The following is an 11,767-nucleotide window of genomic DNA, read 5'->3' as shown; positions in this document are numbered from 1 at the left end:
AGAAACTTAATGAAGAAGACGTCTCAACTTCATAATGGTGTTATTAGACGATAAAAGAAATAGGAACACACATGTTTTTTGCAATAACTTCGACAAGTTTTTATTTCTGAACCTTGACAAGTTTTGAGTAATACTTTACATGTATTTGAATTACATCTATAACTTTCTCGTAACTGTTTTCCTTGCAACAGATTTATACAAAAGAAGAACAATAGATACGGGGTTTTTCCTTATAACCCGTTTTAGTACATAGTCCCTTTAGCTCCAGAACATTAGGAAGAGTTTGAGAGATGACTCCATTGCTTTATGGGAAAGAATACTATGATGAATGCCATTGTTCTCATGGGAAAGAACACTATGATGAATGCCGTTACTTCATAACTTTCACTCCGTACTTGATTCTTCTAGGCTTGATTTTCTAAATATTCTTTGCCTTTTTTATACACGTGACTGTATATACTATGTAGTCCCCCAAGTGTTTGAGTGTTGAAGTACGAAGCCTCTAGCACTTGATAGTTTCCTTCACCTGGTCCTTTTTCCTGAAAAGGGAGTACATACGGGAATCGGGGGTGCGATTATAGATAAAGACTGCTTAACCCGTGTATACTTCTATCAGAATAATTGTAACCCTGGCCTAGGAATTTTAGTTTATTCCATTTTGTCTTACAGGTCGTGACTTATCATTTAGTACGGGTTAACGTTTTGCCTATCATCTAAAATCGTTAGTAAAATTTTAACAATTCAAAAAATAAATAATTTAACATGGTGATACCTGACCGTGGATTTTTCCTTAGAAGTAGTATCTCTTCAAATGAACTGCATTCCAATGTGAAGGAAGCACCTTCCCGTCCATTGTTTCCAACTCGTATGCTCCTTTTCCTGCAATATCTCGAACTCTGTAGAGTCCTTCCCAGTTTGGACTTAGTTTACCCGCGTTGGCTGCCTTTGTAGATTGAAAAACCTTTATAAGCACGAAGTCCCCAATTTTGAAGTATCTCAGGCGTGCTTTCTGATAACTGTGATTTTAACACATTTTATGCCCATACTTGCCTATGCTTTATGTATGAATTGTCATAAAATAGACCCTGAATGCTTACAAAGTGCGCTTGATTGCAGGTTTGAGCGACAAGATGACAAAAGTCAAAAATCAGCTCGAAACGGAGTGAAACCTGCTCAAGTGTCAAAATATCATTGAAGTGGGGACAAGAGGACCTAGCGCGGACCGCACTGATTTGCTGCGCGGACGCGCTAGGAGATTCAGAGAGTATACATTTCAAGGGTTTCCATGCGCGGTCCGCGCCCCTTTTTATGCGGTCAGCGCTGGTGTCCACGCGGTCGCGCTTCATTGTTGTGCGGTCCGCGCCCATTAGCCTGCGCGGCCGTGCTACCTCTTTGTGCGGTCCGCGTCCCCTGCTTCAGAAGTGAGTGATCGAAGGCCAAGACCCCTACGCGGCCACGCTGCATTTCTGCGCGGTCCGCGCCAGCCCCGCAGGGGTATTTTTGTCCAGTTTTTCTAGCTTAGTATAAAAAGAATATTTTATTATTTCTAGGTTAAGTTTTAGATATCAGATAGTAGCAGCACTCGTGAGACTCAAGTTTTAGCCTATTTTGGGCATTTTCATCTTGTTTTATCGTGGATTCTTGTAGATTAACATTCTAGTTAATTAATATGTTAATTTTATCTACTACTTCTTCAATTTTTGTTGCTATTATGTCTAGCTAAACCCATTAGCTAGGGTTGTGGCTCAACCCTAGTGTGGGTAATTAATGGGTGTGATTGTTTAATGCTTGAATGATGTTGGGTGCTTGCTATTTGGGTTAATTTTATGATTTAACTAGGATTTGGTGGTTGCAAACACTGAGTCTAGCTTAGTGGGTCTTGACTCTTCTTGAGAAAGAGTGTCTATGACTCCAAAATTAACCCAACAAGGAATTGGGATGGACCCATGAGAATGGTAGTCCCAATTAATGGGTTAAACCTCGAGAGAGTAATTACCTAATGTCACACCTCCTTTTTACCTACACCTGCTAGGGCATAGAGGAGTTTTCCCACTTAAAGGACAATCGGAACGGGATTTATTATTAAGATTTCAGAGTCGCCACTTGGGATATTAATGGTGTCCCAAGTCACCGGTTGAATCCCGATCCGAGGAAATTATGACTCTGTTAACAGTCTGCGAACCAGAAATCCGAGTAAGGAATTCTGTTAACCCGGGAGAAGGTGTTAGGCATTCCCGGGTTCCGTGGTTCTAGCACGGTCGCTCAACTGTCGTATCTGATTTTATCTGATTTCAAAACATGTTCTAACTCGTGCTTTTATTAGTAAACCGTTGTTATTTTTTTTTAATTTTTTAATAAGAATTACAACATCGTGAAAATGCGTTTCGAACCACGTCGCACCAGTGCACCCGTGATTGTTAACACATTTCGACTTCGTTGAGATTTGGATTTGGGTCACATAAATGTGCACCCGAATTTAGGGAAGTAATATTATTAAAGTACGCGCCTAAAGCAACTACGCGTTTTGGCTTTGCGAGGGCCATGAAATTTTGCTAAATGGCACGCCTCGGATGCTAATGGTTTGTTTTTTTTTTAAAAGAAATATTTGAACGGGGGCCAAGCATTTGAGATTTTATCCGGCTTGGCGCGCCTCAATTTGTTCTACTTAAGAGGTCTCTAAACTAATTAACGTTTCCCTAAATGGTTTACAAGAGATTTGTTAATTATTTAAAACAAGATGGGCTTAGTCGAGCCCCTAAATAAACTGAGGGTCCAGTCGACAATAGGCTGCCCAGTCTGGGCCCGATAGGAGCCCAACAACTTCGAATGACCTACCAATTAATTATTAGCAAGCCAATTACCAAGACAATTCATGAGCCCACGGGAACTCAGCCCCACACCAAGAGCAGCAGTGATATTGCTCTTTTCATAAACAAAATCAAGGTCCAAAGTTAAAGCCCAAATCTCATTTCCGTAGGGCTGTCTGACCTGGGCCTGGTCATGAGCCCAGATTCACAAACTCAAATGCTTCTGGACTCAAACATGGAGTCCTTACAAGCCTAAACAGATTTCACGTGTCCAGATTAGATTTATTACCTAACCAAAACACAATCTAGATTAGATTTATTACTTAAGCTATCAATTTAAAACAGTATGAATCCACTATCACCGAGCATTGTATCTCATCGCTATGGGATTCAACACAGTCCAAAACGATTCAGAAGCAGTCCAAAACAGTCCTAGTTATACAGTCCATAGTCATGTTAATACAAACCAAAAAAACTAGTGCAAGATAACTACACATCAACTAGCCTCTATTTATTCACAAATCTAGGAGAATCCAGCGAGCACAGATCTGGTGAATACTTTTCATTTCATCCAATTCAAATCTACATCAATGCGAATTCAAATGTGTACCTGGAGTTATAAGGCAATAGAAGAGAAGAAGAGAGTCAGCAGCAGTACACAGTGGCTCAACAGCAATATTTTTCTAACAGTGACTTTGAGCTGAAATTTTGACCCAAAAATTGACACTCCAACCAAACAGCAACTAGTTTCAATGAAGATGAACCAGACTGGACCAAAATAGGCCTCGAACAAGCCAAAGTCAACCAGGATAGCTCAAATACACCAAAATTGACTCAAATTCAAATGCAGTAAGTTTTCTGAATCTCAACCAACAAATATTAAACCAAAAGACCAAAATCAATCGCTCAAACTCGAAATCAAGCCGAAGTGATCAATGGAACAGTTTTTGACCTTTTTATAATTTCTGTTTTGGTATTTTTGTTTTCTATCAGGATGGACTAAAAATCTGGAAATGGTAGAGACTATTTGGGGGAAATTTGCGAGCTCCCCAAAAACTTGTTCAAGAAGGCATTAGGGGTGCCTTTTATAGGCCAGGAGTGGGGCCGAGTATTCTGGAAGCTTTCACCCATTTTTTCCTTTCTTTTAATTTCAGATTTCACCTATTAAACCTTCAATTTCTGACTTGTTTCTCAAGTTACTCCCCTAAGTTTGCTAAAATCTGCACTAAAGTCCTATTCTAGAAGGACCTAGGGTGTTCTTTTAATCGTACAATACCTATACTACCCTTGTCCTGGTTTTGAATTTACCATTCTTAACAAAATTGCCTTTTTCTATGCCCACACTACCCTTGCAAACCTCCTGAAACTACTGGCCATCGATAAACCTGCCAGCTATAACCAAACAACTAATCTAGCCTAAACTAATTAAGACTAATTAATAGAACTTGAAACTCAAACTGAAATTAAACCAATTAAACTAACAACCATGTTCATTTAGTCAAACCAAACCTCCAATTTTAGACATGCATCAACAGCTACTGAACAAATATGGATCCAAAATACAAAATCAGCCTATTAACCTAATGAATCAGAATCAAATTTATTATCAGAAGAAAAGCAAGCATATCAACTTGAATCCAAACTAATAAGAAAATCGAAAAAAAGCAAGCATATCAACTTGAATCCAAACTAATAAGAAAATCGAAACTATCAGTTGGTTGCCTTAAACGAACATTTGAACATATAAACTGGCAAAGGTAAGATGAAATACAAATAAGAATTAACCAAACTAAGACTCAAACTAATCACAGAAAACAAACAAAATTGACTAACAACTAACAGAAACCAAAAACTCGTGAGAACAAAGAAAAGAAATAATAAAACTGAGAAGAGAAACTTACTGATTTTGGACTCTACAAGAACTACCCATCGAAATTGGTTTCCAGTTAATATTATATGTCTACTCTGTCAAGAATAGGCTTATAATATTATCTGGAACTCAATCGCCTTTGAAAATTCCCAAAAGCCCAGGAACCCTAGATTTGAAATTCAGCGAGTTCCAGCGGGATTTGAAGGGTTTCGATTAGGGATTAAGGATGAGGGAGGTCAGGGGAGTGTAGGGTATGAATTTGGGCGGATTTGGAAGAGATAGGGTTTTGGCCGAGTTTTTTGATTCAATATTTGAGCAGTTCCGGCCCTGTTCGAGACAAGTGGCTATGGGGGTTGGGTAGAGGAGGCTTGGGCGGTTCTGTGGTGTGAGTTTGGGACCATTTGGCGTAACCGGCGACTTGGCCGGAAAACTTTAACGGGATATTCGACGAGTTCGACGTTGATTCGAGGGAAACCAAGGGCAGGGTTGGAGAGAGGGGAACGAGGAGAACCGGTGGTGTAATTTTGGGGTTGATCGGAGCATCGCCGCCGCCGGCGGACGGCGGAGGGACGGTGGTAGACGGCGGGGTTACGGTGGGCGACGGTGGTGTTACATGGTTAGGGTTTGCGAAATGGTGAGGGTAGGAGGGGGTTCTGAGGGGGTAGGGGTATGGTTTTGGACATATATATATATATAAAACATCCTAGGACGATCTTGTCCGTTGGATCAGCAATCAACGGTTCCGATCGGCTAAAAAAGAACGACGTCGTTTTGTGGGGTAGGGGAGACGGACCGGGTCACCAGGGTTGGGCTTGGGTCTTTCAGGGTTATTTCATTTGGGGCTCAGCCAATTTGGCCCAAAGACCAGTCCAGTTAAGATCATTTTTTAATTTTTCTTTTTCCCTTTTATTTCTTTTATCTATTTTTGTATTTTTGTATTTATTTATTATTTTTTTTTCTGATTTTATAAAGACCTAATATATTTCAAAGTTAAGCTAATTAATTACTAAAATTGTTTAAAACCTATTTCACGACCAATTCAACAATTAACAATTAAAAATGCAAAAGTGGACTATTTTTGTTATTTTCTTCATATTACGTTCTAAAAATAAATTAATCCCTAATTAATACTAACCATGAAATTGAAACCTGAATATAAATGCGTATTTTTGTATTTTATATGCATTAAAATGCACGAATAAAAATGCAACAATTACCAAAGAATGCCACAAAATTCACAAAAATTTATAAAATACTAGAAAAATTGTTTTGTTTGAAATTTTGGGAATTATTGCTTAGGGCAAAAATCATGTGCTCACACCTAACTTGAACCCTAAGTTGCTTAGGCTTGTTGGCCTACCCAATTGGTCTCGAGAGAGTCAATTGGGCAAAATCACTCTTTCTACCGAGAGGTGTGAGAGTGAGTGCAATCGTGCAACGGTTATAGCATAAGCCCCATAATCATCATTCTTGTATTAGGAATCTCTACCCGTTAGTTGACCACCTAGGTAAATGCCACGACCCTAGTGCCTTTCTCTAACTTGCATACAACCTAGAACTAATATCATAGCATAATTTAGTTATAATTAGTAGTTGTTAAATTGTAGTTGATAATCATAAAAACCCAAGAATGATAGAAGATCAATTAGAAGCAAACACGCATTTCTAGACTAAGCAAATATCCAACTCCCTTTCTAGCTCCCTGTGGAAATTGACCCCGATACCACTATTGGGTAAAAGTATTAGCGCCCACTCTTCCTAAGGTCGAGTCCGCTGCGCGATTCACTTTCCTGTTGTAATATCTTGCGATCACTTGTTTTTGTGCTGCCATTCTTATTAATGCAGCTTCTCTCCTGCCTTCCAACAAATCCAAATTAACCCGCATTCCTTCATCATTTGATTCCTGTGTCGCTTGTGAGAACCTTATGCTTGGTTCTCCTATTTCAACCGGGATTAGTGCTTCAGCTCCATAAACTAAAGAGAAAGGGGTTTCACCTGTGCTCGTCTTTGTTGTCGTGCGATATGCCCATAAAACTCCGGGTAACACTTCAGGCCAATTACCCTTTGACTCCTCTAAACATTTCTTCAAATTGTTGATTATAACCTTGTTCGTTGATTTTGCTTGCCCGTTACCCACTGGGTGATAAGGTGTAGATGTAATCCTTTTAATTTGTCAACTCTAAAAAACTCTGTGACTTGAGCTCCGGCCATTGTCGCATACAATTTCCTTTGGTACACCAAATCGGCAGATGATATTTTGCCAAATAAAATCTTTAACTTCCTTTTCTCGCACCTGTTTAAATGCTCTTGCCTCTACCCATTTAGGGAAATAATCAGTAAGTAAGAGAAGAAACTTTACCTGTCCTTTTGCTTGAGGTAATGGTCCTACTATATTCATTTCCCATTTCATAAATGGCCACGGCGCAATGACTGGATGTAATAATTCTGCTGGCCTGTGCATATTGTTACCATACCTCTGGCATTTATCACATCTAGCCACGAAACTTTCCGCTTCTTCTTCCATTTTAGGCCAGTAGTACCCTGCTCTAATTAAGGTTCTCACCAATGATCTTCCTCCTGCGTGATTCCCGCAATGCCCCTCATGTATTTCCCTCATTACATACTCCGTTTGAGAAAGTCCGAGGCATCTTGCTAAGGGACCACCGAACATTTTACGATAAAGGTTCCCCTGTTTTAAACAGTAACGAGCAGCCTTTTTTCGAAGTGCATGCGCTTGTTTCTTGTCATCAGGGACGGTACCATACTGTAAAAAAGCAACAATTTCGTTTCTCCAATCCCAAGTTAAATTATTAAAATTTACCTCATTCTTATCAAGTTCGAGAACTGAATGAAATAAATGTATAACTGAAGCGTTTGCATCATTTGACACATCAGCTGCGGATGCGAGATTAGCTAAGGCATCTGCTTCAACATTTTCATCCCTTGATATTTGTATGACCTTCCAAGTTTGGAATTGCTTTATCAGTTCCCTTACCTTTTCCAAGTACTGTTGCATCCTTGCTTCCCTAGCTGTGTAAGTCCCCAGCATTTGATTAACCACGAGTTGCGAATCACTTTTGATCACCACTTGATTTATACCAAGTTCACGTGCCTTTTCTAGACCTGCAATCACAGCTTCATACTCCGCTTCATTGTTAGTTATGGAATGACATTTAATAGCTTGCCTAATAGTTTCACCCGTAGATGGTACTAAAACAATTCCTAATCCTGCACCTTTTACGTTAGATGAGTCATCAGTAAATAAGGTCCACGTTCCTAGATTAGCCCCATTAAGTATCTGTACTTCTTTTTCAGCTTCTAATTGCATCCCTTGACTAAAGTCAGCCACGAAATCAGCTAATATTTGGGATTTTATTGCTGTTCTAGGTAGGTACGTGATTTCATATTCACTTAGCTCTATGGCCCATTTAGCTAACCTCCCTGACAATTCATGTTTATGCAATATATTATGTAAGGGGTATGCAGTCACTACAACAATGGGATGACACTGAAAATATGGTCTTAACTTCCTAGATGCCATGATTAGAGCAAGCGCTAGTTTTTCCAATTGTGGATACCGTGTTTCTGCATCTAACAAAGATTTACTAACATAATAGATAGGATATTGTTTACCCTGCTCTTCTCGAACCAAAACTGCGCTTACTGCAACTTCTGAAACAACAAGGTAGATGAAAAGATTCTCTCCAGCCTTTGGTTTTGCCAGCAAAGGTGGATTTGACAAGTATGTTTTCAAATCCCTAAGTGCTTGTTGACACTTCTCATCCCATTCAAAATGATCTTGCTTCTTAAGGGCCGAGAAGAATTTGAAATATTTTTCTGATGATTTAGAAATGAATCTTCCCAAAGCTGCGTTTCTTCACGTCAGTCTTTGAACTTCTTTCTTGTTTGAAAGTATATCAGGGATTTCTTCAATGGCTTTAATCTGTGCAGGATTTACTTCAATACCACGGTTATAAACAAGAAAACCTAAAAACTTACCTGATGCCACACCAAATGCACATTTTTCTGGATTCAACTTCATATTATATTTTCGTAAAATTTTAAACGTGTCAGAGAGGTGCGATATGTGATCTTCCGAATGTTGAGTCTTAAATAGCATATCATTTATATATACTTCCATGATTTTTTACCTAAATGTTCTTGAAACATTTGGGTAACTAACCTCTGATACGTTGCACCTGCATTCTTAAGACCAAAGGGCATTACCTTATAACAGTAAGTCCCCCTGTCTGTTATGAAAGAAGTTTTTTCTTCATCTCCTGGATCCATCTTGATTTGATTATAGCCTGAATATGCATCTAAAAAACTTAATAGCTCATTCCCTGCAGTAGCATCAATTAATTGATCTATGTGCGGTAAAGGAAAAGAATCTTTTGGACAGGCTTTATTAAGGTCTGTGTAATCTACACAGACTCGCCACTTACCGTTCTTCTTAGGAACCACAACAGTATTAGCTAACCATTTAGGATATTTTACCTCACGAATTGAACCAATTTTTAGCAATTTTTGAACTTCTTCTTGAATCACCTTATTCTTGAAAGTTCCTTGCTTTCTTTTCTTTTGCTTGACTAGAGGATATGATGGATATTCATTCAATTTATGGGTCATGACTTCCGGTGGTATCCCTATCATGTCAGAATGGGACCAAGCAAAACAATCTGCATTAGCTTTTAAAAATTCAATCAATTTACGTTTTACCTACGGGCTAAGATTAGCTCCTATATACACTTTTCTCTCGGGCCAATGTATAAATAACACCACGGCCTCTAGCTCTTCTATCGTTGTTTTGATGTTCTCGTTCTCCTCCGGTTCTTGAATGGTATCAGGTCTCGAATCCACATCTGTTTGCCTTTGTTCAGGTGAGGTTGACACCGTGTTACCCTCACCTAAATTCTGTAATTGCTATTTGTCTTCACCCTTAGCAGTTGAATCTGCAACGGAATTGATGCTTCTAGATGTTTGTTTATCACCTCTGATTTGACGTATTCCCCATGGAGATGGAAATTTAACAACTTGATGTAAGGTTGAAGGAACAACATCCATGCCATGAATCCATGGCCTCCCAAGAATCATGTTGTAAGCCATTTCCATATTTACGACTTGAAATTTGGTATCTTTAACGACGCCTTCTGCGAATGTAGTAAGTATTGCTTCCCCTTTCGTTACAACACTAGAGTTGTCAAATCCCGACAAAGTATGTGCTTCTGGAATCAATTTATCCTCCGCTTGCATCTCGCGCAATACTCGTATTAAAATAATATTTACAGAACTACCTGGATCAACCAAAACTCGTTTCACGTTAGTGTCATGTACAAGGAAAGATATTACCAGTGCGTCGTTATGTGGAGTTAAGAGTCCCTCGGCGTCTGCATCGTTGAATATAATATTCTCCTCTTCCAGCACATGTCGAGGCCGCTTCCCTTGGGTAATTGTTAGTTTTGGAACCTTTTTATATGATACTTCGTTGATCTCTTCACCCCCACTTATAACGTTGACAGTTCTCTTGGGTGAAGGTGGTTTTGGAGGCTCTTGCCTGTTCTTCATGTATGCTTGTTTACCTTTCTCACTGAATAACTCAGTGAGATACCCCTGTTTTAACAAATGATCAACTTCACCTTGCACAAACCTGCAATCTGCTGTTTTATGCCCGTGATCATTATGAAATTCGCACCAATGATCAGGGTTTCGTCTGTTTGGATTCGATCGCATTTCCTTTGGCCATCGCACCTTATCTCCCATGCTTCTTAAAACAGCTACGAGTTCAGAGGTGCTTACGTTGAATTTGTAACCACCGAACCTTGCCTTTAGACTTCCATCATCGTCTCGCGACCTGCGTGTGTTCCGATCATTCTCGAACCTTAATGAAGAGCCTGATTCCCTGTTTCTAGGTTTGTGATCGTACCTTTGATTATCTTGCCTTGACCGTGAGTCCTTTCCCGCAGGTCCTATGTAAGGCTCGTACCTATTTTTACCGGATCTCTTTTCATTTTCAACACGCCTTGAGCTTACTTTTTCTTCTGTTTTATGTCGTAAAATAATGTCTTCTTCAATCCTCATTTTTGTACTGTATCTGTTGTAGACATCATTCCACGTTGTTGCTGGGAATTCTCGAAGGCTTTCCTTGAGCCGCCTCGTGGCTTCTGAACTTTTCTCATTCAAATTGCTAGTGAAGGCTATGGCTGCCCAATTGTCAGGTACTCGTGGCAATGTCATTCTTTCCCGTTGAAATCTATCCACGAATTCTCTGAGCAGCTCTGAATCTCCTTGCTTGATTTTGAAGATATCCTCCATTCTTTTTTCAACTTTTTGAGCTCCCGAGTGTGCTTTGATAAATAAATCTGCAAGCTCAGCAAAAGAATTTATAGAATTTTCAGGTAAGAGAGAATACCATGTTTGTGCCCCTTTAGTGAGTGTTTCACCGAATTTTTTGACCAAGACTGATTCAATCTCCTGCTTAGTCAAATCATTGCCCTTGACTCCTGTTGTAAATGCAGTAACATGATCTTGTGGGTCTGTTGTCCCATCATACTTTGGAATATCGGGCATCTTGAACTTCTTTGGAATTGGAAGAGGGGCGGCATTTGGCTTCCATGGCTGTTGAGAATGTTTATCTATATCTACTCCCTTGATCACGGGTGGTACTTCGGGTATTTGTTCTATGCGGTCGTTTTGCTCCCTAAGCTGTTTCTGCAATGTTAGCACTAGATTTTGCAAATCAGAATTAATTGGATTTCCTTGGTCTCCCTCCTGTGTTTCACTGGGGGTTCCACTGTTGCCTGAATTAACCAGTCCAGAACGAGGGTTCTCCAAAGTATTGTTATTTGGAGTAGGTGTGGGTGGAGCAGCAGGTAATTGACTAACAAAAGCTTGTAAAGCTTTGTTGACCTGAGTAGCGATAAGTTTTTGTTAGGTTTCATCCATAGCTTCAGCATTTTCAAATTGACCTCGTTCTTCTGTGTGAGATCCTTCAGGAGTGCCTTCACGAGATTGTCGTGGTGAGTCTCGTGGTGTTTGATCATTTTGCGGATCTCCCTGATTTTGCTGATTGATTGGGTTTCCTTGGATATTA

The sequence above is a fragment of the Nicotiana attenuata genome, chromosome 3 (genome assembly GCF_001879085.1).
Source record: "Nicotiana attenuata strain UT chromosome 3, NIATTr2, whole genome shotgun sequence".
Taxonomy (NCBI): Eukaryota; Viridiplantae; Streptophyta; class Magnoliopsida; order Solanales; family Solanaceae; genus Nicotiana; species Nicotiana attenuata.
This window is presented reverse-complemented; position numbering follows the sequence as displayed.